The 26,930-nt window shown below is 43.8% G+C and overlaps 1 protein-coding gene across 3 annotated transcripts in view; it reads left to right on the top strand.

Moving 5' to 3' along the window:
• LOC126337083 (organic cation transporter protein-like) overlaps nucleotides 1–26,930 on the top strand; it is a 307,774-nt gene that overhangs the window by 10,453 nt on the left and 270,391 nt on the right. Inside the window, exon 1 of one of the 3 annotated variants that reach the window (XM_050001433.1) lies at nucleotides 22,527–22,737. The exons of the other annotated variants lie outside the window; for them this stretch is intronic. The gene's annotated coding sequence lies outside the window, so the exon portion shown is untranslated. Of the gene's footprint in view, nucleotides 1–22,526; nucleotides 22,738–26,930 lie in introns of those variants that run through there. 3 annotated transcript variants of the gene reach the window in all.

Raw genomic sequence — 26,930 nt, 5'->3', positions numbered from 1 at the left:
TTCTCTCCTGCATAGTCGATCGTAATGGACTCACAGTGAAGTAAAAATTTCTACCTCAGTATCACTACTCCACATCAACCTCAGCACTGAACAAATTGCCCTGAACAACAAAACCGAAAGAAGCCTCTCGACTTCGTGGAAGAAGATGAGTTCACATATAGGCGAATGAGACGAAGAAACTAATAAAAGTTGAACTGAAATAATTAACTACAGCCTACATAGTCGGCTCGAGACGATCAGCAACTGCATTGATAATTAAAATAGTTCTCATTTATTCTTCAGTCACAGCTGCACATTTTAATTACGAGGTGCGTTCAGTAAGTAATGCAACAAGTTCTTTTTTCTTCGAAAGCAGATTAGTTTTATTCAGCATTCTAATCGCATTATTCCCCACTCTTTTGTCTACAAAAAGCTGTTCTGTATTCAATGTGACAGCCCTACGCCACCTTACTGGAAGGGCCTGTGTACTCGCATGGGTACCACTCTACTAGTCGGCGTCGGAACGAACGTGTTGCTGCATCAACAAATTCCTCGTCATCCACGTACCGCCTCCCGCGGAGTGCGTCCTTTATTGGGCTCAAATACACTGAAGTGCCAAATAAACTGGTATAGGCAATGCGTATTCCAATATAGAGATTGGGCCAAATACACTGAATCGCCAAAGAAACCGCTATAAGCATGCGTATTCTAATACAGATACATATAAACAGGCACAATACGGCGCTGTGGTCGGCAACGCCTCTATAAGGGAAGCGTCTCGCGCAGTTGTTAGATAGGCTGAAACGTCCCCTTAGAACAATTATACATGACTGTGCTTAAACTGACACACAATTTTTTTTAGCGCAACGCAATCTGACTTTCAAAAATCCCTACAAAAAATGGCCCTGACTAACATTAACCTAAACGTTTCACAAATCGCTTACCTCACAAAAATCTTGGTTACTCGAACTACTGCAATACAGTGAGCGCCACTACTGCCAGCTAAATAAAAGATTCAAACTACAAAAGGCACTAACTACTGATAGGGATAGTTAGCAAATGAAAGATTTTAATAGAGAACAGACAATGCATTTACCTTAATAGTCATAATATATGTAGCAGTTCATGACATCCATTCTTACAAATTTCAAAACTCCGCCATCTCTCTCCCCACATCCACCACTCCTGGCGGCTCACCTCCAACTGCGCAATACTACGCGCTGTTAACATCCAGCTGCCCAGCACTTCAATGGCGACTATTACAACAATGCCAACCAGCCACTGATTGCTCACAGCACAGCCAGTGATTTATCGTACAGAGCGCTATGTGGCGTTACCAATAAAAAAACCTAAACAGCCTACTTACAAGGCTACTGCTGTTACAATGGCAAGTTATCAAGATTTAAGTGAGTTTGAACGTGGTATTATAGTCAACGCATTACCTACGGGACACAGCATCTTCGAGGTAGTGATGAAGTGGAGATTTGCCTGCACGACCATTTCATGAGTGTACCGTGAATATCAGGAATCCGGTAAAACATCAAATCTCCAACATCGCTGTGTTCGGAAAAAGATCCTGCAAGAACTGGACCAACGACAACTGAAGAGAATCATTCAACAGAAGTGCAGCCCTTCCGCATATTGTTGCTTATTTAAATGCTGGGCCTTGAACGAGTGTCAGCGTACGAACCATCCAACGACACATCATCGATAAGGGCTTTCGGAACGGAAGGCCCGCTAGTGTACCCTTGATGACTGCACGACACCAAGCTTTACACCTCGCCTGGTTTTGTCGCAATCCTTGCGGCTTCCCACTTCGAAGGTTTGAGCCCTCCCTCGGACATGAGTGTGTTTGTGTTGTCCATAGCATAAGTTAGTTTAAGTTTGATTAAGTAGTGTGTAAGGCTAGGGACAAATGACCTCAGCAGTTTGGTCCCATGAGACCTTACCACAAATTTCCTAATTTGCCTCACCTGGGCCAGTCAACATCTAAATTGGACTGTTGATGACTGGAAACATGTTACCTGGTCGGACGAGTTTCGTTTCAAATTGTATCGAGCGGATGGACATGAATGGGTATGGACACAATTTCATGAATTCATGGGCCCTGCGTGTATACAGGGGACTGTTCAAGCTGGTGGAGGCTCTGTATTGGTGTGAGGTATATGCATTTGGAGTGATATGGGACCCCTGATACATCCAGATGCGACTCTGACAGGTGACACATACGTAAGCATCCTGTCTCATCACCTGCACACATTCATGTCCGTTGTGCATACCGACGGACTTGGGCAATTCCAGAAGGACAATGGGACACCACATACGTCCAGAATTGTTATAGACTGGCTCGAGGAACACTCTTCTGAGTTTAAACACTTCCACAGGCCACCATACTCCCCAGACATGAACATTATTGAGCATATCTGGGATGCCTTGCAACGTTCTGTGCAGAAGAGACCTCCATCTCCTCATACTCTTACGGTTTCTGGACAGCCCTGTAGAATTTATGGAATCAGTTCCCTCCAGCACGAATTCAGACATTAGTTGAGCCCACGCCACGTCGGGTTGCGTCGGCAATTCTGCGTGCTCGCGGGGACCCTACACAATATTAGCCAGGTGTACAAGTATCTTTGGCTCTTCAGTGTAGATGATGGAAAGTGGGAGATCCGGGCTGTAGAGTGGCTGAGGAAGGTCCACTTAAGTTTTGTGAGCTCCTGTCGGATGAGCAGACTTGTGTGACTCTTTGCGTTGTCATGGAGAAGCAGAAGTTAGTTAGCATTTATGTGGCGACAAACACGCTGAAGTCGCTTCTTCAGTTCCCTGAGGGTAGCACAATACACTTCAGAATCGATCGCTGCACGATGATGGAGGACATCAAACAGTATGACGCAATGAATTTAACGTGACGGTGCGGCTTCGAACATGTTCTTCGGAGGAGAGGTGGGTGGTGCTACTCCATGGATTCTCGTTTTGTTTTCGGTTCGAAGCGATGATGAAGCCATGTTTCATCCCCTGTGACAATGTTCGACAAAATGTTGTCACTATCAGGCCCGTAACACACAAACAGTTCGGCACAGAAGGTCCTTCGGTGCTCGTTATGGTCTTCTGTTAGGCGGCTAGGAAGCTTATGATGTTTGGTTTGTGGAGCGCTGAACTGCGCGGTCATCAGTCCAAGTTTTTACACAGTCCAGTCTAGTCACGAATGATGATGATGAAATGATAATAACAACACAAACACCCAGTCTCCGGGCATAGAAAATCTCCAACTCGGCTGGGAATCGGACCCGAGAACCTGTGATCCAGAGGCGGCAACGCTAGCTAAGGCAGCCACTAACCTCTGAGTACTTCAAGTGGTGGAGAAGTGTGTGAGCACTTTCAATAGAGAGTCCAGTTGAAGAGCAAAGCGTTTGATTATGATCCATGTATCACCTCGAATGAGAGTGTGAGCGTGTTCCATTGCAGAGTCCAGTTGTGTGAGACCAGCTAGCACGGGGGAGATCGGACAGGTTTGCGCTACCATTTTGCGATGATGAAGTACGACTCGTCCAACGGCTCACCTTCCTTTTTTCAGTGCCAGTTCTCTGTAGACATTCTTCAAACGCCTATAAGTACCTGCGGTACTCTCGTTTTCCGCCAAAAGAAACTCTCTCTTTGTAGCACATCTCCATTTCTGACGCCATATTGAAGGCTACGTATAGCGCCAACACCTATCTGGCTGAAGGGGGAATATTCCGCTATGTCCCACAATAAACTCCACATTTTTTCAACCGAAACTGGCCCAGAAGAAAAAGTGTTGCATTAGTTATTACTGAACGAGCTTCGTACATTATATGCTACGATCACTATGGAGTATCTCCAGATCTAAGAACGAGTTGCGTCAGTAACTCTTCTTGTTTGTTAAAAACCTCATATCAGTTTCTGAAAAGGCAAGACGGGCTGCTGACGCCACCACTTTTATCTGAAGATGATCCAGAGTGATCGAAACATGTTATGTAATTTAAAATGTACAGCTGAGACTGAAGAATAAATGAGAATTATTTTAGAAATAATTAAGATTTACGTCTCCAGTAACAAGCCACAACGAAGACAGAATCGCTCAATAGGTATTTAATGTAGCTAAGTCCATAGGATGCAATTAATCTTTCACAGTTCTACGTAGTCAGAAAGTTCACATATTTGAAATTTCTTCATATCAATTTTGGCGAATTGATGTCAGGCACCTCCATACTTGCTTTTACAATGTTCCCCACATGTTCAATGAAATTTTACAACAGACATTGCGTGCAATTCAACAACAGCTTAAAGAGATAAGAAAATTAACTGTTCCAATAAGATTTTTAAATTCCTAACAACCATGTAAAGCAATTCTGCATCATCGCTACAGCATTAACGTCAGTTAATAAAACTTTCGCAGTAAGTCTTTGAATCTAAAGGGGTCGTTTCAAAAGATTGGCGGTATTCTCTTCCCCTACGTGGCGCGGTGAAAGGTAGCCATCTTTACTCGTGCTCGTGCGCTCTGGACGTTACGAGCTGGGTTAGCCCGTATTTCTGGATGGAGCCTCCAAATCGGCAATGGAAGCGTCGCCTCCAGTGGCAACGTCAGCTGGGGCAGGAGTCGCAGCTTTCGTCGCTGAGCCACGTCGTGAAACCTACTGCTGGCCGCCCTGTCTGACTCGCATATGGGTACGCGAGACAGCCAGCCCAGCAGTGGGTTACACACACAAACCTCTATGTCTGGCAACCTTCTACCTGCTTCAGTCTCACAAAGGATGCACTCTAGCGTCTATTCCACCGCTTGTGCCCCCGCCAAGAAACACACACACACACACACACACACACACACACACACACACACACACTCACTCACTCACACAAGCCTCTGTGTCTGGCACTATCTGCTTCCGTCTGACAAAGGACGCATTCTAGCGCCAATTCCATCACTCCTGCCCCCGCCAAGAGACGCTCTCGTTGATAGTGTTTCAACCTGCTTATTGATTTCACTATTTCTGGATCCTTGCGTGGTTGAGAATATTACAGAAACTTAGTATTCATTTTCTTTATTCAAAATAAAACATTACACTCTTATTTGGTAGTAAGCAAAATATCATAAGTTTTATAGAATAACATAAACAAGTCTTGTTTGAATTTGCCTCTTGGTTCTCCACCAATGACAACCTTCTTGTATGATCTTAGTGGCACTCGTCCCTCTATGTCTTTGTTCGTAGCGTAAAGGCGTCCATCTTTGTACCCTTCAACATTGTTTCATCACATCAGATAACACTCACCAAAAAATGTTACATCGATATTTAGCAGAATCGTTACTCCGTCATTCAGTGCTCTGACAAACTCTACTCAAGTATCATACCTACCATCTCATCTTCACCTGCTTCCTCTCTGTTTCTATAATAATGTCTTGTATTTCATTTCCTTTGTACTGCCCACCTGTAGAATATATTCCTTCCACCTTTCTGCTTTCCCTTCTTTTTCTTAGTGCTGGCTTTCCATATGAGTTCTTGATGTTCGCAAAACTAATTCTTTTTTTCTTCAAAGGTCCCTTTAATTTTCCTATGTGTGGTATCTATCTTCTCCATAGCTAGGCATGTTTCTATAGCCTTGATTAGTCTTCTAATCATTCCTGATTTTTCATTTTGCACTTTCTCTCAATCTCTTTTTGGAGGTCTGTGTGCCCTTTTGCCGGCATTTTTGTATTTTCTCCTTTCGTCGGTTAAACTGAATAACTCACATAATTTCCAACGATTGTTTTATTCTCTGCTGCCATCGATATTTATCTCTCGAAGCTAACCATTTGTCTTCTATTGATTTCCCCTGTTTAAGTCGCTGCTTAACGCTCGTCACCTAGGAAATTCTCAAGGCGTCTAGTTCTTCCAATTTATCCAGGTCCATCTCCATAATTTCCTGTCTTTCTCAAATTCCTTCGTTTATGGTTCAAATGGCTCTGAGCACTATGGGACTTAACTGCTGTGGTCATTTGTCCCCTAGAACTTAGAACTACTTATACCTAACGAACCTAAGGACATCACACACATCCATGCCCGAGGCAAGATTTCAACCTGCTTCCGTAGCGGCAGCGCGATTCCAGACTGTAGCGCCTAGAACCGCTCGGCCACTCCGGCCGGCTTTCTTCGTTTAAACTTTGCTTTTCATAATCAGTAAATTATGCTCAGGGTCAACATCTATCCCTGGAAGTATTTTCCAGCTTATAGCTGTTTCTAGTCTCTGTCTTACCATTAACAGGATGTAATCGATATTTGTTTACAAAGTACCACAGTACTTTACAGGTAGTCGAAGGAACGAAGCAAGGTTAGTGCTTAACATACCATCGACAGCTAGGTCATAACAGACAGTGCACAAGCTAGAATTAAGGAAAGATGGGGGAGAAATCAGCCGTGCCCTTTCAAAGAAACCATCTCAGCATTTGCCTTAAGCGGTTTATAGAAATCAAGAGCGGAAGTCGAGACGAACAATTTTGTACAAGGAGGGTCTATTAATTTGGGAGAAAACGGCAAATTGTTCTCTATTCTAAAACTATTAATCCTAATTGTAATTAAATTTTGCAGTTGGATACGTTTCCGCTTGAGAGCAAAGCAGACCTAATACGGGAAATAATTCGTGTAGTCACACATTTTTGTACAGTAGTAGTTGGAAGTTCCATGAACAACATACTAGAATACATTAAATGTATTCGCAATTGCGAATATGGCCAGCCATCAGCTACAGAGTGGAATGACGATAATGAAAAGGGCCGGCCACGATGGCCCAGCGGTTCTAGGCGCTTCAGTCCGGAACCACACAGCTGCTACGGTCGCAGGTTCGAATCCTGCCTCGGGCATGGATGTGTGTGATGTCCTTACGTTAGTTAGGTTTAAGCAGTTCTAAGCTTAGGGGACTGATGACCTCAGCTGTTAAGTCCCATATTTCCTAGAGTCCTTTGAACCATTTCATTTTTGATAATGAAAATTTGTGCGGTACCGAGACTCTAACCTGAATTGCGCCTGTGTTAATCCGAATTGCGGTGCAATGTTCCTTCACACACATGCACTATTATGTCGTATTTATCCGCAAACACCACGCTAGGGACTTTCAAGTGAACTGTCTCACCTGTACGGGAATACACACAGTGGGTGTATCAGTACAGGTTGTAGATTCATGGTTGGTGACTTACGGGTGTTTTGATCTGGCCGTGAGCTGCGCACGAATAACCAAATGGTAAGGCGACAGCTTGCGATAAGCGAGGAATCCGAATTCGAGTCCCGATCCGGCACAAATTTTCTTTGTCATCATTCCATTCTACAACTGACTGTTGTCCATATTCGCAACTGCGAATACATTTAATGTATTTCATAACGGCTGTAGTCACCGCAATGTCTTTTCCTTTGGACATACGTGCATGTCCAAATGGACTTTGTATCGTAATTCTGAATAACACAGGTACTATAGCGTTGAATATACTAAAGGTCCTGACCGGTGAGGAATGAGTATGAGTGTGTGTTCGTCTGAAGGTCAGTTTTATACGTTTTTCTTGAATAGCTCGAAATCTACGACCTCAAGCGAAAAACCTGCAGCGAAAACCCAAGTCCGCACAAAATTAAACTACGTTGAATTTCCTACAAAAGCGTCTGTTCACATTGGCTTTAGGACTAAAAGCTTGCACTTACAGAGGGATATAATAAAAAAATCTTGGGCGAAAAGCGTGCAGCATAGCATAGATCGTTTTCGTAGACCAGTTTGAGGTACTTTCCTGACTACTTAAATCACAAATGTCCTGTGTAAAATTCGTCTCGACTTCTTCTTCACCACTGTGGTATGTTGTAAACAATTATTGCTAACACCCCATATAATCTATCTGAAACCTAATGGCCTCTCCTGGTCGCTTCCAAGTATACAACTATCTTTCATGACTCTTAAACCAAGTGTTGCATATACATACTAAACCATGTCCTGTGCAAAATTCTACCGCTTGGCTTCGTCTTTCATTCCTTTCTGCCAAATAATGGTTGCGTACTGTTTTACTTTTTCTTTCTTACACCATAGTCAAAATCCAGTCCTCCAGGACGATTAAGTTTTTGTATATGTTAAATATTTTAATGATTTCTTGTATCCCATCACAGATTCTTACAATCTCTTCATCTGTGGAGCTAGTAAGCAATAAACTTGTCGCACTGTAGTGAGTCTTGAACGTTCGCTTTGTGTCAATCTTTGCCACTATAACGCCTTCACCATGCTCTCCATAACAGCTTATCCCCATTCGATTTTTCTTAGTCATTAATACGCCTAGTCCTACACTACACTAGTTTGATTTTGTATTTGTGACCCTACACTCACCCTGACCAATGGTCTTGTTCTTCCTGTCACTGCAGATCTCTTAACACCCACTATATGTAACTTCAACCTATCCATTTCATTTACAAAAATTTTTAACCTGCCGAGCCGATTTAGGGATTTAACACTTCACTCTCTGACGCTTAGAGTGCCAGTTTTGTTCTCCTTGATAGCAAAATTGTCTTCAGTAGTCTCAGCAAGGAGATCTGAGCGGAAGACTATTTTATTTCCGTAAATTTTTACCCAAGAGGACGCCATTATCCTTAAGTTACAGCTCCATGCCCTCGGAGGTATAACGGGTATGGTGCCCACTTGCTTACAGTAGTTTGCTGTACCAACATGACAAGGTCATGTTGGTTAATGTTACCATACCGTATCAGTTAATTATCCAAACTCTTGTCCTAGCAAGTACTGAAAAGTTTGCTGCCCTTCTTCGGTAATCATATGTTTGCTGGCCTAGAGAAAAACTCCATTCACCACCCAATGTTATTGCACCTGTGGTACACTGTTTTCAGTGAATGAAGAAATATTTTCGGATACTGTAGTTTAGGAAAATGCAGAATTTCTTGGACTACGTGAAAACACTGCAAACACTACAAATAGATTTCTCTAACACACAACAAGCAACAATTTGGAGAAATATTGTTGGTTCTATTTGCCACAACTTACAGGAGTGAAACTAGATATGCAACTATGATAGCAATGAAGGAAAAAACGACTGAACTTGGTACACGATGTACGATGTGCGTTGGCCGAGACCAAACTGCATATATAAGAACAATACCAACCATTTCATTGATTTTCATTACTTCTTGGTAACTCAAAAACGTGAAAGTTTTAATTGTTAAACGCTAATGAAATATTATAGATTTTCCTGTAATTTTAAATACAAGGATGTTATACGACCTTCCTCCAGCATAAATTTTATTTAGATACTAAGCTGACGTTTTCAAAAAGGTTGTTAACCACTGCTTTGATGGCTTTCACGTTATAGAATAAACTAATCACGTTTGATTTGTTTGGCACCTCTCGAGGGGGCATCGTTCTGAAGACTGCTTCACAGCTGGCGTTTGCTTGTGGAATCCTTTTCAAGCCAGAATATCACCGTCAAATAAGTGCACGTTTGTATGGTCCCACAGTCTTGTAAAGTTAAAACTATTGTGTAGAATTATCCATCAGATGCTCAAACAAGCTTGTAGAAAATAAATGATTGGAAAGCTTGCCTCGGAGTGTAGGCAGTACTGGAGGTAAATATGGATACCAGGCCGTTCTCTCGCCGTTAATGTCGAATATCTGGACCGTAGTGTCTGCATCTCATTCTAGCAGCCTTCAGATGCCCTATAGATGCTGAACGGAACTCGTTCCACTCCTCCAGGCATGGAAATTTCCTTAGCAGTTGCGCTGATCTAAGTGGGTCACCCGTGCGCCAGGCAGACGAACTTAGCTCTTGGCTAGAGATGCAGATGGAGCTGCAAGATCGCCTTAGAATTTGCATGATATGGTGTCCAAAGTGATGTGCTGGTTTAATAGGATTAATCCTCGAATGAACCAAGGCTATATTACAATCGTACGATTAAGCACAAATTTTCAAGCACGTTGAAATACTTGTCGGTATGTTCGTTTTTGGCACGACAGGCATTCAAATTTTCGTCCGATCGATCGTCATAGGATGATTTGAAGATGTTACCCTGGTACCTCGCCAGCTGAAGAAGGCCGGGCAGTCGGTCACAGCAGTCTAAACCGGCAACTATAGCACTTGTGAGACCTGAGACTGAAACACATACGTAAAAAAAATAATTACAAGACGGTAGCTGCCTAAGGCAGTCTGCCTAATCTGTGGTAATCAGATTTTTCTTCCTGCGTCCCTTCAGGCGATTTCCAGAATGATTGCTTCAACTACGCAACCGTCCTCGTCTGAGCTCATAACCTGCCCTTAATGATCTCAATGTGCACACAAAATTAAACTCATTCCTTTTTTCAAGTAACGTTAAGAGTATCAAATGGTTCAAATGGCTCTGAGCGCTATGGGACTCAACATCTATGGTCATCAGTCCCCTAGAACTTAGAACTACTTAAACCTAACTAACCTAAGGACATCGCACAACACCAAGTCATCACGAGGCAGAGAATAGTTAAGAGCATCCCATCCATTCGTTGTATCTCTCACTTTTGTAAACTACGTCAAACAATTTTCCAGGAAGAGTGTAGTTCGACTTAAGTGGTTATGACGTAACTCTCTTTGTTCGTTGTGTTCTTGCGTAGTGGTCATAACGATCGCAGTAGCCACACGTGGTTGTTTATGGCGCACTTACTCTTTTTGCAGCAGCATGAATCAGCGCCTGTGGCTCAGATGATGAACAATACGAGTACACGCTGCAGGGTCGTGCTCAACACACAGCGACATCCGACATTGTGTCACGTACGGTCCTAGGCTTCGTAAACTGAATATGCTTACCTGTTTCACGAATTCTTTCAAGAGGCTTGTTGCGAATCAGTAGCACCTTGGCTGGAAGTATCTGACATCAAGTAAAAACCTATAACGCATCGATATGAAGCATTACATCCCCTGTCTCTGAATTATCTCACAAAATAAAATCTTCACTGTGCATATGTAGCATTAAGACAGATGCACCCGCCAGTGACTTATGTGGCGTCATGAGCTCAGTTACCGCTCGTACAGGATAATCATTGATATTTTTTGTGACACTCGCAGACGCTCTTGCCGAATTCGTCGGTGTTCCCTAAAACGAAAGCATGCTGCGTGATTGTATCTTGACACCTAAGAAAGAATGAAGATAAAAGACTTAGCGTCCCGTCGACGACGAGGTCGTCAGATCCGAAGTACTATCTCGCACTTGGGAAGGATTGTGAATGAATTCCGCCAACTTTTCTTAAAACGCATTTGTCTAAAGCGATTTGGGGAAGCCACAGGAAAAGTAAAGCTGGGTGGTTGCACGGGGATTTGTGCCAGCGCAACTGCGCCAGCTCGCTCGATGATACCGTATAAATAATTTTTATAATATTATAGAGTCTGTCTCATTTTAGAATAACAGTGCTATAGTTTGCCTAAGGAAGAAACATCGCTGAAATGAAAGATAGTCTTTTGGTTATTTTCTGGAAAAAATTAGAAAGAGGCCTTTACTGCTAAAGATGTTTTGGCAGGATTGCGTAAGAGAACATACCTCATTGACGTTCTCACGGGACAATGCCGCAAACAGACACCCCGTCCCCTTCCAACCCCACCCCCACCTTCACTCTGGCATATTATTTCGCTTCACTGCCAGATGTCACTCATAAGTGTTCCTGGTGTGAGAAATCAGGTTACCGCTGTCTCGCATTGAGTGTTTATATATATCACAAAATGTATCAACAAAAATTGTTAAAGGCGGAGCAAGAGTGAAACGCAAATGTTACATATAGAGTTCAAAAGTCCAAGCAACACAACTGCTTCGATCTGTTTCTTTACGTCGCCTTACTGAGAATACCACACACTTGAACAGTTCTGGAGACTCTAGTCCGATATATTTGATTCCGCAATACAAATACACAGAATATATGGAGTATGTGCAGTACATATGAGGAACCTGATTCACCATTCCCCAAATGTAAATGTCAAATTTAATCGGGCTATTCTAACCTATACGATACTCTTCAATAATCAGCAGCACGTCACCAAAAAGTCTAAAAGTGCTTCCCACCACATAAGACTGACACACAATGAGAACATTATCGACTCACGCACATTACATTTGGTTCTGATGAACGGCTGCAGTCTAGATTAACGTCGAGATCTGTTGCCGTTAAGAATTTAGACTCCATACTATGAATCTGCATTATATGGCCAAAAGCCTCCAGACATACTACCTCAAGATTCCAAAGAAGCCTATTGCGTGTAAAACCACCTTCGCCGGCCGCTGTGGCCGAGCGGTTCTAGGCGCTTCTGTCCGGAACTACGCTGCTACAACGGTCGCAGGTTCGAATCCTGCCTCGGGCATGGATGTGTGTGATGTCCTTAGATTACTTCGGTTTAAGTAGTTCTAAGTCAAGGGGAATGATGACCTCAGCTGTTAGTGCTCAGAGCCATTTGAACCAAATTCACATGAAGCCAGCAGATGCTCAAATTCATCGAACAAATATTAAGATTCAAATTGGCTTTGATCAAGGCAGGTCATCAGATTCGTCTGGTTTCTTCAAAGCATCTTACAGTGCTATCTAATCGACAGGAGTATTATAATATTGACACAGAAAAAAAAAAAAACAGATTCAAAAGGGCGAGACAGAAAGAGAACAATTTATTGAACCAAAGTTCATGAAAATGGTCCGCGAACCAAAAGTAAATGTTGGGGACAATCATACCGCTTGCCCACATCATTGTCACAGTTCAGGAAAATACTGTTCACCAAGCAGCCAACATTTTCACACATGTCCATATCAGTGCTCGAAGTACATGTTACATATATTCTGTATATTTCTACTTTGGAATCAGTGATCAACTTGCACTGTGATTCATCGCTTCATGGGACCGATGACCTAGCAGTTTAGCCCCTTCCCCCTCTTTTAAGCCAACCAATCATCACTTCATAAAAGCTATCTGTTCTCCAGACCAATAACGGCGTTATTTCATAGTACCCTTATAAATTGCTATACGCTTTGTGTACAGGGGGAAAGGGGGGGGGGTTGCGCATGTCCGTGCGCCAATACGTGTATGTGTGTTCATTAGAAAGTTCATCGTCCTTGTTACTCTGTTTTTTTCTCTTTATAGTAAGTATCCAAGAGGATGACAAAGGGATACGAATTTCGTTAGGTGAAACGTTAAGTAGAGGTGAGAATGGACAGAAGCCTGAACGTTGATGGTTTGAGAGCTGCAGAAACGTACGAGAGGTAAGATGAGGGCTTACTAGTTTGGGTGGATTTATCATGAGCGAAGTGTGTGTTTCCATTCTTCAGTTCCAACTATTAGTCAAAGGCAGATGCTAGACTCAGAACCACTGGGAGAATCCTCAGGAAACGTAGTTTACCAACAAAGGAGGTAGCTTACAAAACCCTCGTTCGACCAATACTTTAATACTGCTCGTCAGAATAGAACCCGTGTCAGACAGGATGGATTCAAATGGAAAGAACAGATTTCAGTTGTTTGTTACAGACAAAATGTGAAAGATATAAACACTATGTGCATGTCACTGGATACAGAAGGATTCAGAGTATTATTTTAGCGCAGACACTAGACAATCCTCTCAACATCAGGACCTTACGGTAGTCAGTTTCAATCCACACACGAATCAACAGATCCCTGTTTGTTAAAGCAAGAGCTTCAACACTTCGATTTCTCAGATCTTGAAGACACTGTTTTTTTACGAATAGGGTCTGGTGAATACAGGGTTATAAATACAAAATCAAATAGGGGTAATGCAGGAGTAGGTTTAATAATGAATAAAAAAAATAGGAGTGCGGGTAAGCTACTACAAACAACATAGTGAACGCATTATTGTGGCCAAGATGGACACGAAGCCCACGCCTACTACAGCATATATGCCACCTAGCTCTGCATACGACAAAGAAATTGATGAAATGTATGATGAGATAAAAGAAATTATTCAGGTAGTGAAGGGAGACGAAAACTTAATACTCATGGGTGACTGAATTCGATAGTAGGAAAAGGGAGAGAAGAGAACATAGTAGATGAATATGGATTGGGGGTAAGAAATGAAAGAGGAAGCCGCCTGGTAGAATTTTGCACGGAGCTTAACTTAATCATAGCTAACACTTGGTTCAAGAATCATAAAAGAAGGGTGTATACATGGAAGAAGCCTGGAGATTTTAGAAGGTATCAGATAAATTATATAATGGTAAGACAGAGATTTAGGAACCAGGTTATAAATTGTAAGACATTTCCAGGGTCAGATGCGGACTCTGACCACAATCTATTGGTTATGACCTGTAGATTAAAACTGAAGAAACTGCAAAAAGTGGGAACTTAAGGACATGGGACCTGATTAACTGACTAAACCAGAGGTTGTACAGAGTTTCAGGGAGAGCATAAGGGAACAATTGACAGGAATGGGGGAAAGAAACACAGTAGAAGAAGAATGGGTAGCTTTGAGGGAAGAAGTAGAGAAGGCAGCAGAGGATCAAGTAGGTAAAAAGACGAGGGCTAGTAGAAATCCTTGGGTAACAGAAGAACTATTGGACTTAATTGATGAAAGGAGAAAATATAAAAATTCAGTAAATGAAGCAGGCAAAAAGGAATACAAACGTCTCAAAAATGAGATCGACAGGAAGTGCAAAAAGCCTAAGCAGGAATGGCTAGAGGACAAATGTAAGGATGTAGAGGCTTATCTCACTAGGGGTAAGATAGATACTACCTACAGGAAAATTAAAGAGACCTTTGGAGAAAAGAGAAACAACTTTTATGAATATCAAGAGTTCAGATGGAAACCAAGTTCTAAGCAAACAAGGAAAAGTAGAAAGCTGGAAGGAGTATATAGAGTGTCTACACAGGGCGATGTACTTGAGGACAATATTATGGAAATGGAAGAGGATGTAGATGAAGATGAAATGGGAGATATGATACTGCGTGAAGAGTTTGATAGAGCACTTAAAGACCGGAGTCGAAACAAGGCCCCTGGAGTAGACAACATTCCATTAGAACTACTGAGAGCCTTGGGAGAGCCAATCCTGGCAAAACTCTACCATCTGGTGAGAAAGATGTATGAGACAGGCAAAATACCCTCCGACTTCAAGAAGAATATAATAATTCCAATCCCAAAGAAAGCAGGTGTTGACAGATGTGAAAATTACCAAACTATCAGTTTAATAAGTCACAGCTGCAAAATACTAACGCGAATTCTTTACAGACGAATGGAAAAACTAGTAGAAGCCGACGTCGGTGAAGATCAGTTTGGATTCCGCAGAAATGTCGGAACACGTGAGGCAATACTGACCCTACGACTTATCTTAGAAAATAGATTTAGGACAGGAAAACCTACGTATCTAGCATTTGTAGACGTAGATAAAGCGTTGGACATTGCTGACTGGAATACTATCTTTTAAATTCTGAAGGTGCCAGGGGTCAAATACAGGGAGCGAAAGGCTATTTACAATTTGTACAGAAACCAAATATCAGTTATAAGAGTCGAGGGGCATGAAAGGGAAGCAAAGGTTGCGAAGGAAGTGAGACAGGATTCAATCTGTATATTGAGCAAGCAGTAAAGGAAACGAAAAAAAATTCGGAGTAGATATTAAAATCTCTGGAGAAGAAATAAAAACTTTAACGTTTGCTGATGACATTGTAATTCTGTCAGAGACAGCAAAGGATTTGGAAGAGCAGTTGAACGGAATGGACAGTGTCTTGAGAGGAGGATATAAGATGAAAATCAACAAAAGCAAAACGATGATAATGGAATGTTGTCGAATTAAATCGGGTGATGCTGAGGGAATTAGATTAGGAAATGAGACACTTAAAGTAGTAAAGGAGTTTTGCTATTTGGGGAGCAAAATACACTCCTGGAAATGGAAAAAAGAACACATTGACACCGGTGTGTCTGACCCACCATACTTGCTCCTTACACTGCGAGAGGGGTATACAAGCAATGATCACGTGCACGGCACAGCGGACACACCAGGAACCGCGGTGTTGGCCGTCGAATGGCGCTAGCTGCTCAGCATTTATGCACCGCCGCCGTCAGTGTCGGCCAGTTTGCCGTGGCATACGGAGCTCCATCGCAGTCTTTAACACTGGTAGCATGCCGCGACAGCGTGGACGTGAACCGTATGTGCAGTTGACGGACTTTGAGCGAGGGCGTATAGTGGGCATGCGAGAGGCCGGGTGGACGTACCGCCGAATTGCTCAACACGTGGGGCGTGAGGTCTCCACAGTACATCGATGTTGTCGCCAGTGGTCGGCGGAAGGTGCACGTGCCCGTCGACCTGAGACCGGACGGCAGCGACGCACGGATGCACGCCAAGACCGTAGGATCCTACACAGTGCCGTAGGGGACCGCACCGCCACTTCCCAGCAAATTAGGGACACTGTTGCTTCTGGGGTATCGGCGAGGACCATTCGCAACAGTCTCCATGAAGCTGGGCTACGGTCCCGCACACCGTTAGGCTGTCTTCCGCTCACGCCCCAACATCGTTCAGCCCGCTTCCAGTGGTGTCGCGACAGGCGTGAATGGAGGGACGAATGGAGACGTGTCGTCTTCAGCGATGAGAGTCGCTTCTGCCTTGGTGCCAATGATGGTCGTATGCGTGTTTGGCGCCGTGCAGGTGAGCGCCACAATCAGGACTGCATACGACCGAGGCACATAGGGCCAACATCCGGCATCATGGTGTGGGGAGCGATCTCCTACACTGGCCGTACACCTCTGGTGATCGTCGAGGGGACACTGAATAGTGCACGGTAATCCAAACCGTGATCGAACCCATCGTTCTACTATTCCTAGACCGGCAAGGGAACTTGCTGTTCCAACAGGACAATGCACGTCCGCATGTACCCCGTGCCACCCCACGTGCTCTAGAAGGTGTAAGTCAACTACCCTGGCCAGCAAGATCTCCGGATCTGTCCCCCATTGAGCATGTTTGGAACTGGATGAAGCGTCGTCTCACGCGGTCTGCACGTCCAGCACGAACGCTGGTCCACCTGAGGCGCCAGGTGGAAATGGCATGGCAAGCCGTTTCACAGGACTACATCCAGCATCTCTACGATCGTCTCCATGGGAGAATAGCAGCCTGCACTGCTGCGAAAGGTGGATATACACTGTACTAGTGCCGACATTGTGCATGCTCTGTTGCCTGTGTCTATGTGCCTGTGGTTCTGTCAGTGTGATCATGTGATGTATCTGACCCCAGGAATGTGTCAATAAAGTTTCCCCTTCCCGGGACAATGAATTCACGGTGTTCTTATTTCAGTTTCCAGGAGTGTAACTGATGATGATCGAAGTAGAGAGGATATAAAATGTACACTGGCAATAACAAGGAAAGCGTTTCTGAAGAAGAGAAATTTGTTAACATCGAGTATAGCTTTAAGTGTCAGGAAGTCGTTTCTGAAAGTATTTGTATGGAGTGTAGCCATGTATGGAAGTGAAGCATGGACGATAACTAGTTTGGACAAGAAGAGAATATAAGCTTTCGAAATGTGGTGCTACAGAAGAATGCTGAAGATTAGTTGGGTATATCACATTACTAATGAGGAGGTATTGAATAGAATTGGATAGAAAAGAATTTTGTGGCACAACTAGACTAGAAGGAGCGATCGGTTGGTAGGACATGTTCTGAGGCATCAAGGGATCACCAATTTAGTATTGGAGGGCACATGGAGGGTAAGAATCATAGAGGGAGACCAAGAGAGGAGTACACTAAGGAGATTCAGAAGGATGTAGGTTTCATTAGGTACTGGGAGATGAAGAAGCTTGCAGAGGATAGAGTAGCATGGAGAGCTGTAGAAAATCACAAGGTGTGAGGTTTGGTGACCGGGGAGGCCAAAAACAATCAACAAGTACTTGTTTTCCATCTCTCCCAAACCAGTGGTGTGGAATAGTGTTGTTAAGATAACGCCGCACCTCAAGGTGAACGTGAGGTGGCGCGCCGTCTTGCATAAAAGTGAAATCACTGGAATCTTCGTGAAGCAACCAGTTTTGCAGCATGTCCAGATAAGACATTCGTGTTACAGTTTCCTCCACGAAGAAAAAAAATCATAAACTCGATGAACAGAAACGACAAAAAACATTCATTTTCGGTGAGCGTCTTTCACGTTCGACGACGATGCCAGGATTTTGTAAACCCCAAATTCATACATTATGACGGTTTACTTTACCCGATAGATGAAACGTTGATTCGTCAGAAAACACGAGTTGTCGGGAAAAATGTCCTCAGCTATCTCTTGGAGAACTGAAATTCAAAATTCTTATCTTCTGTTATGGTTGACGGAACAAAATTGCTGCAGTAACCGCAACTTGTAAGACTTCATATGCATGTGCCATTTCAGACCACGCCACACCGTCGTCTGAGAAAGTTGAATTTCCTGGCCTGCCTTCTTGTAGACTACCGAGGCCTCCATGTGAGTGCGTCTCGAACACGATCGACATTTTCACCAGACAGGCATAGCCAACCAGTGCTTTTCCGTCTGCATATGCAACCAGCTTCCATGAATTTTGTATGCTACTCGTAAAAATCTGGCTGTGCAGAGACGGCTTCTTGCTGAATCGACGGCTGACTGGACGCTGCACATGAGCAGTGGATTGACTTTGCACAAATTCCAACAACAACAACAACAACAACAACGACAACAACAAAAATTCTCTTGCGGTGTAGTCGTCATTTTACTACAAACAACTGCGCAGCACTGTGAATACTTTGAATCTTCCACTCTTGAGTGACGTGCACAACGTGTTTCTGTACTTTACGGGTTTTTTGTAGTAAACAATTGAAATTAATCTTTTTTTTAATTGCCCTGTATAGAAGATCCAAATAAGAGCGGCGCGCATCGTTACAGGTTCCTTTAATAGCACGGAAGCGACATAGAGATGATGAGTCCACTCCCGTGGCAGTCGCTGCAAGAGATGCGTTCTACATAACGATGCCGATTATTATATTTAAGTACTGAGAGCGTACTTTTGTAGAAGAGTCAACAAAAATTTTGCTTCTTCCTGCGTGTATCTCGCGGGAAAGACCATTAAGATAAAATTAGAGACATTCGAGCACACTCCGAGGCTTACCGACAATCTTCCTTCCTGCGAACTATTCGCTATAGGAACAGGAAAGGGGGAGAACTGGCTGAAAATGGCTAGCAAGTTCGTGGTACCCTTCGTCGGTAATGCTGGAATTCAATATGGTGTTGGCCCACCCTTAGCCTTGATGACAGCTTCCAATCTCGCACGCATACTTTCAGTCAGGTGCTGGGAGGTTTCTTGAGGAGTGGCAGCCCATTCTTCACGGAGTACTGTACTGAGGAGAGGTCTCGATGTCGGTCGGCGATGCTGGCACGAAGCCGGCGTTCCAAAGCATCCAAAAGGTGTTCTTTAGGATTCGGGTCAGCACACTGTGCAGGCCAGTCCATTACAGGGATGTTATTGTCGTGTAACCACTCCGCCACAGGACGTGCATTATGAACAGGTGCTCGATCGTGTTGAAAGATGCAATCGCCATCCCCGAATTCCTCTTAGCAGGGGGAAACATGACGGTGCTTAAATCATCAATGTAGGTCTGTGCTGTGCTAGTGCCACGCAAACAACAAGGGGTGCAAGTCTCCTCCATGAAAAGCACGACCACACCATAACACTAACGCCTGTAAATTTACTGTTGGCACTACACAGGCTGGCAGATGACGCTCACCGGGCATTCGCCATATCCACACACTGCTATCAGATTGCCGAATTGTGTGCCGTTATTGGTCACTCCACACAACTTTTTTTCACTGTTCACTTGTCCAATGTTTACGCTCCTTACACCTAGCGAGGCGTCGTTTGGCATTTACCTGCGTGATGTGTGGCTTATGAGCAGCCGATCGACAATGAAATTCCAGTTTTCTCACCTCCCGCCTAACTGTCATGGTAATTGTAGTGGATCCTGATGCAGTTTGGATTTCCTGTGTGATGGTTTGCATAGATGTCGGCCTATTACACACTACGGCCCTCTTCAACTGTCGGCGGTCTCTGTCAGTCAACAACGAGGTCGGCCTGTACGCTTCTGTGCTATACGTGTCCCTTCATAGGAGTGTGGAAACCTCGCGTACAGACGTATGACGCAAGTGACACCCAATCACCTGACCACGTTCGAAGTCCGTGAGTTCCGCGGAGCCCCATTTTGCTCTCTCACGATGTCTAATGACTACTGAGGTCGCTGATATCAAGTACCTCGCAGTAGGTGGCAGCACAATGCACCTAGCATGAAAAAAGTATGTTTTTGGGCGTGTCCATATACTTTTGATCACATAGTGTAGACGTAGACGTCGATGTAGAATAGGCGAGCATGGAAAGCATCATGAAAACAGTCTTTCACCTGAAGACTACGAAAACAACTACAGTGTAATTTAAGACTCATGCAACGTTTGAAGCTGTTGAATTGTGGAATGGGTAATTGGTGAAAAAAAAGAAAAACGCGTACAAATCTTCACCTTTATAAAGCAAAAATCAGGGAGAATGAGAAGAGAAAACACTTATTGTTTTTAATTTGTACACTGTGTAGGTCATTTTTGGCTCAACGTACCTTGCTTTCAGTATGTTCCTTGGATATAATTCTCCTGACTGTACGTATGATATGGACACTCCTTAAAAAAATCTAGATAAGATGAGATTAGAAATTAGTCACACAGAATTAGGGTAATTCATTCTTTATCCAGTAAGATCGTTGACTTGAAAGCAGTGAAAATGCTTGTGAAAGTCGTGGAAAAGGCGAAATCAATGCAACGCCATCTGACTTTTCAGAAGTACTCCAGTTTTAAGCCTGGTTCATACAAGCAACTAATGTGGCGCCACAGCTTACATCATTCTGTAGTGGCATTAGCTACCGTTCACACAGAACGCCAGAAATTCTTAGTTGCAGAGCTTTCAGTACGGCATCAGATGAAATGACATGTACGGGTATGAATGTTGTAGCACGGATTATGGCATTAGAGCTGTGACAAGAGTTAAATACAAAGAAGACGAAACTCAAATTTTGGATCTGAAAGTAGATTAGGCTCGGAGGGCCCACGAACACATTTATAAAACAAAGAACATTCGTAGGCGAAAATGCTGTCTGTAGTGGCAAACTAACCAACAGTTGGCATGTAAATGTCATCTATAGATATGCCCCTCTTCCAAGATTTTAGAATCTTATTGTATTCGTTGATATAGGCATTTAGAATAATTAATTCTTAGTTTCACAGCTGCCACATCACACTCTGGAGCTAATCCCTGCATATAAGCCACAATTTATACAATGGTCGCACAGGTCTCGAAATTTATACGACTCATTTTTTTGGTTACATAGATTAATTTTATTTATTTATTCATCCAAAAATCTTGAAAGATTGTGGGATACATCATTGGTTTTCAAATAGTGCCCTTCGCCCCCCCCCCCCCCGCCCCCCTCAGACTCTCCCCTCGCCCGCTCCTGCCGGCCGGAGTGGCCGAGTGGTTCTAGGCGCTATAGTCTGGAACCGCACGACGGCTACGGACGCAAGTTCGAATCCTGCCTCGGGCATGGATGTGTGTGATGTCCTACACACACACACACACACACACACACACACACACACACACACAGAAAATTAGACATTGGATGCTTTTCCTGCAGTTCCAGAAGGTACGAAAGTGTACCTGCCGACCACTGTTTTCACTTTTCTCGGTAATAAAATGAAAGCAAACTGAAATCGAATGGGGTACAGCAGCTGTTACTCAACGATAACTGCGACGGTAAGCTCGTGTTTCGAAATACTGCCACCAGGGAGCAGTGGTGGAACGAAAGTGTTGCAGCAACGTACAACTAAGTTGAACTTTTTATGGCATGACAAAAGCTGCATCTCGTAAGTTGCGCCACTAAACACTGGGAGTTCAATCATGCAACGAACTGCACTGCAACTGCTTTTGTTGCATATATGAACCCAGCTGCATGGTAGTTTACAGTCTCTTTGGGGTTACTATACACGGTATGGAAGATCGACTTTGACAAATGCAGGGAAGGATTCGGCAGTGCCTTGTTCTCACTGTAAATAAAATAAAATCGGTCATTCGCCTCATGTGATTCATAAAAATCACGAGCAATTTACAGCAGTAAGACTGGATGGGGTTTAAGCCCTACTCCCTCGAATGAGTGCCTATTATCGTAACCACTGCTTTTCCTGGTTCCGTTTGTATTAACGGTTCGCACGGTACTAGTCGCGAACACTGGCGGCGGCCTATGCAGTCCGTCTGCTGTTCGAGGATTTTCCGCTGCGCCTGCAGTGTAAGGGATTTCACGAGTCACACCGCCTCGTTGCCTCCAGCGCCGCGGCACACTAGCTCTCGCTTCAGGTGTGGTGCCGTGTTCGCACATTAATGAAGCAGCGCGCGTATTTCGCTTCCGCAACGCCGGTGTCCCGCGTATACTTGTGCTCGATGCGTTCGTTGCGGCAGTGTTGGCAGCATTGTGGCCGAGACCTTGCTCGCTACAGAAAGGACCTGCCGGATAGCTGGGAACGCGTGGCGGAGCGTGGGATACTCTTCGCTGGCGCAAGTCGTTACGTGGACGACAGTAAAATGCTGACCGCAGTTCGCTTTACCCGCACCTACCGCAACAGAAAGACAGTGGAGGCAGAGGGGTTTCCCCCCACTGCGGAGAAAGTCTCTGGCCGCGAATCAAGTACTGTAGTCTGTTGCGACGTCTCAGTTCGAAAGGAGCGTCGGGTCGAACTGCCAGCTAAGCCTGCGACCGGAAGGACTTTTGTGCGCTACGGATGTAAAGGTATGCGTAATACTTCACTTTTAACCCTCGTTTCAGCATGTGTCCTGTTGCCTAATAGCGCGGGGTCCGCCATGGGCCTTGATAACATGCTCCATGCGTAATGACATCGACGCGTATGAGGCGAATTTACCTGCTTCGAAAGTTCATTATCGTCTATGTCACCATTCACGTTTCTTCCATTACGTGCATACTGAACTCAAAGTTATACGTCTAAAACGTCCCATCATTCCGTTAGGTCGTAGGCACGCACCTTGTGTTCGCGCAAAAACATATTCGTCAGATTTTAGCGTATTTGCTGCACTATCATTGTGTTATCCATAAACGATATCAGGATCAAGAAAATATTCCTTTGGTAATCGTTTGATACAGGCTAGTCAAGTTGTACGGCGCTTTTTTTTTGGCTTAGTGCTTAGCAAATTGCAGGACTTATTGAAGGCAGGGATAGTTGTATAATACGATCACGGTCAGAAAAACTGAACACCTTGAACGACTAGAAATAGGACGCTCACATTCACAGGACATGTACATTAGTATGTTCTGCAGAAATGATTAGCATTTCAGTTACCTCGTTTCAGCATGTGTCCTGTTGTCTAATAGCGCGGGGTCCGCCATGGGCCTTGATAACATGTTCCATGCACCGAGCGAGGTGGCGCAGTGGTTAGCACACTGGACTCGCATTCGGGAGGACGACTGTTCAATCCCGTCTCCGGCCATCCTGATTTAGGTTTTCCGTGATTTCCCTAAATCGCTTCAGGCAAATGCCGGGATGGTTCCTTTGAAAGGGCACGGCCGATTTCCTTCCCAATCCTTCCCTTGCGCTCCGTCTCTAATGACCTCGTTGTCGACAGGACGTTAAACACTAACCACCACCACCACCAACATGTTCCATGCGTGATGGCATCGACGCGTATAAGGCGTATTTACCTGGTTCCAAAGTTCATCTGTGGTGGGTGGCATCGGGTCACAGCGCTGCACCCGTCGTTTCACTGTAAACCACATATTTTCGATTGGCGACAAGTCTGGTGGTTTGGCGGGCCGAGGCAAAAGGCTGACATCCTGTGACACCAAGAATGCACGTGCTCGTGCAGTAACATGTGGTCGTGCATTGTCTTGCTGAAAAATGACGTCTGGGGTGCTGTTCAGAAAGGGTATGGCTGTGGGTCGCAGGATGTCATTCACGTAGCTCACAGTGCACACAGTGACCTGTACACGCACCAAATGTGATCTGTGGTTGTACTCAACAGCACACCACACCATAAGGCTTGGAGTTGGCGCTATATGTCTTTTGCGAATGCAGTCACAATGATGCCGCTCCCCGTGTCTACGGAGAACCAAAATGTGGCCATCATTTTCAAGCAAACATTATCTGATGCCATTCCTGTCCTCAGTGATGTCGTTCCATACACGTCTGCCGTTTAGTATGTATCGGCACATTCGTCAGTGGTAGGTCCGGAAGCAGACGACCCGCACATAACCCATGCCATTATAAACGGCGAAGGATTGCCACCCCTGATAGTATACGATGTGTTCCACTGTTGCGCCACAGTCGAGGAGAACGCAGATCTGTCCTGGCATGCCATTCTGACGAGGTGTCGATCTGCCCGGGGGGAGGATCCCACACGAGCATCAGTTTTCTGGATGGATGTATTACATCTCTCATGCTTGTAATGCACCCTCTGAAAACTCACTGATTTGACAGTTCGTGCATACGTCTGCGAGGCATCCTGCACAAGTCACACTGAATCATTATCTTCGGTTTGTAACAAACCTTCGTTTAGCGGTAGGGGGTGTTGCGCCGTGATGTCGATGTTGACCTTGAACCCGCGGGCTTACAAGGTTCAAATGCTAATCATTTCTGCAGAACATACCAATGTACATGTCCTGTGAATATTAACGTCCTATATGTAGTCGATCAAGGTCTTCTGTTTTTTTCTGAACACGAGTGTATACACGTAATGCGTTACTTTCATAACGTAAAGATTCATGAGGGAGTATTCAAGGTATAGCTATGCATCAGACACTGCTAAAAGTTTAACTGCAGTCGAAAGGCTACGTAATTCTGTTGAAAAAACAAGTGTACGAAAATGTATTATGTGAGATGATTCAAATAATGATTTTGTGTACGGCGATTTGTACAGGGCTAAAAAGTAGGTGTTCTTTAAGAATGTAGTATGTGCATTAAGAATATCAGATTAAAAAGAAAAATTGGGAAGTTCCGTTAACGTCTCAGCATACATAACTAAAGATACAACTTTCGTCTGTATTGTCTTGTTGCCGTCGCTGCAATTCATTAATGACAGCGCTAAATTGTTTATAGATTGCGCAGTTCGATTCCATGTCATAAAATACACTTTCGAAACAGTCCTATTTGTATCTTAATTTGGAAAAACTGTTGTCTCATTCTTATAGTTTGTCATTTAAAGACCTAAAGATTTTATTTATTTAATTTTTGTAGTCAAATTTTTTGAAACAAGTTAATAGAAGAGTTAAACTTCTACATACATCCGACCACGTTAGTCGATCGCTTGCAAGTAGTTTCATAACAATTGCAACCTCCATCTATTTGAAACACTCACTATATTCAAGCATCAACTACATGTACACTTCTTACCCTCCACTCTCCTATATTACTAAATTAATTATTCCTTGATGCCACCGGATGCGTCTTTTCAACGTGTCCTTTCTTTTAGTTATGTAGTGCCACATAGCTACCTTCTCTTTTATTCCCTATTAATAGGCCCAATCCCACCATTAGCTAGCAGCTCTAGTCATCTAATCTTCAGCTTCAAAAACCTTTATTCCCGTCTGTACTTTACGAGTGTATGGTCCATGTTTGTTTGAAAAGTTACTGCATTTACAACCTACTGAGAAGGTTTATTTCTGGTGAAACGCCTATCCACAACTCTTTTCGACTGTTTTAATCGCTTTCATGGTATAAAGAGCTATATTAGTGAATTAATAAACTTTCCTGGTTCTACTGTACGTGACTGAGATGTAACACAACGTCGCTTCCAAAATTCCCGTCAAGACGGAATCACGAATTACGCCGTTCTTGGTCATAAAAATGACTTTCTTGTGGTGTGAGCTGTTCCATTGTTTTCTTTGCTTTGTTTATTTGTTTTGACTGTTGAAGCGATCTATTGCGACATTGGAGAACAATCGTTCTACCACGCATTCGCTTCCGCGTTCACGAGAGTGATTCAGAGCTCACAGACAACTGAAGAAAAATGAGCGAGGCGTGTCAAAAAGAAGCAATATTAGAGTCTGACGTCCAGTTAATGACTTGGTCACTGTTGACAGAACACAAGCTCAGTCTAGGAAGAATGCCCCTCACAAAGGAACCATCCCGACTGTCATTAATTTAGGGAAATCACGGAGAACCTAAATATGGCTGGCCTGACTTAACCTAACCTAACCTAACCCATGAATTCGAGGTGATGCACTCCCGAATGCGAGTCCACTGCCATACTGTTGCATCACTTCGCTCGACGTAGGAGGTGTGTGAGAATAGTAGTGAGATTAAAGTTTTATCTACCAGTATTTTTATTTTGTCAGAAAACAGTATTGTCTCCTTCAGAGAAGTTCGCTTCGGCAGATACACACCGACGGAGTCGTTATACCAGCCTTGGTAGCGGCGCTGAAAGTCTTCAGTTGGTACAGCCTTCAACATGTCGGTCACATTCTTTTGAATGTTCTCCAAAGTCCCGAAATGAAGACCTTTTAAGACGTTTTTCGATTTTGGAAAAAGAAAAGTGTTACAGGGACTCAGGTCAGGTGAATAGGGGGACTGTGAAACATCAGGAAAGCCTTTTGACGTAAAAAATTCGCTGGTGGAAGTGGCCGTGTGACATAGGGTGTTGTTATGATGCAGCATCCACTTGTCTGGGATATCAGTTCTCACACGATTCACCATTTTTTTAAGTCTTTCAAGAAAATCTTTGTAAAATATTTGGTTGTCAGTTTTTCCTGAAGAAACAAATTCATTAAGCACGACACCGCTACTGTCAAAAAAAAGCAAATCAGCAGTGTTTTGATATTTGATTTGCTCATTCTAGTTTTTATTCGAACGAGGAGATGTCTTAGTGTGCCACTCCTCACTTTGCCGCTTTGTCTCAATATCGTACGAAAAAATCCAGGATTCATTATCTGTGATCACACGGCTGAACCATTCGTGGTCATTCGCGGCCCTCTCA

This window comes from Schistocerca gregaria, chromosome 2 (genome assembly GCF_023897955.1).
Source record: "Schistocerca gregaria isolate iqSchGreg1 chromosome 2, iqSchGreg1.2, whole genome shotgun sequence".
NCBI classification, from domain to species: domain Eukaryota; kingdom Metazoa; phylum Arthropoda; class Insecta; order Orthoptera; family Acrididae; genus Schistocerca; species Schistocerca gregaria.
Note: the sequence above shows the minus strand (reverse complement) of the source record. Positions and strands in the feature narration are given on the sequence as shown.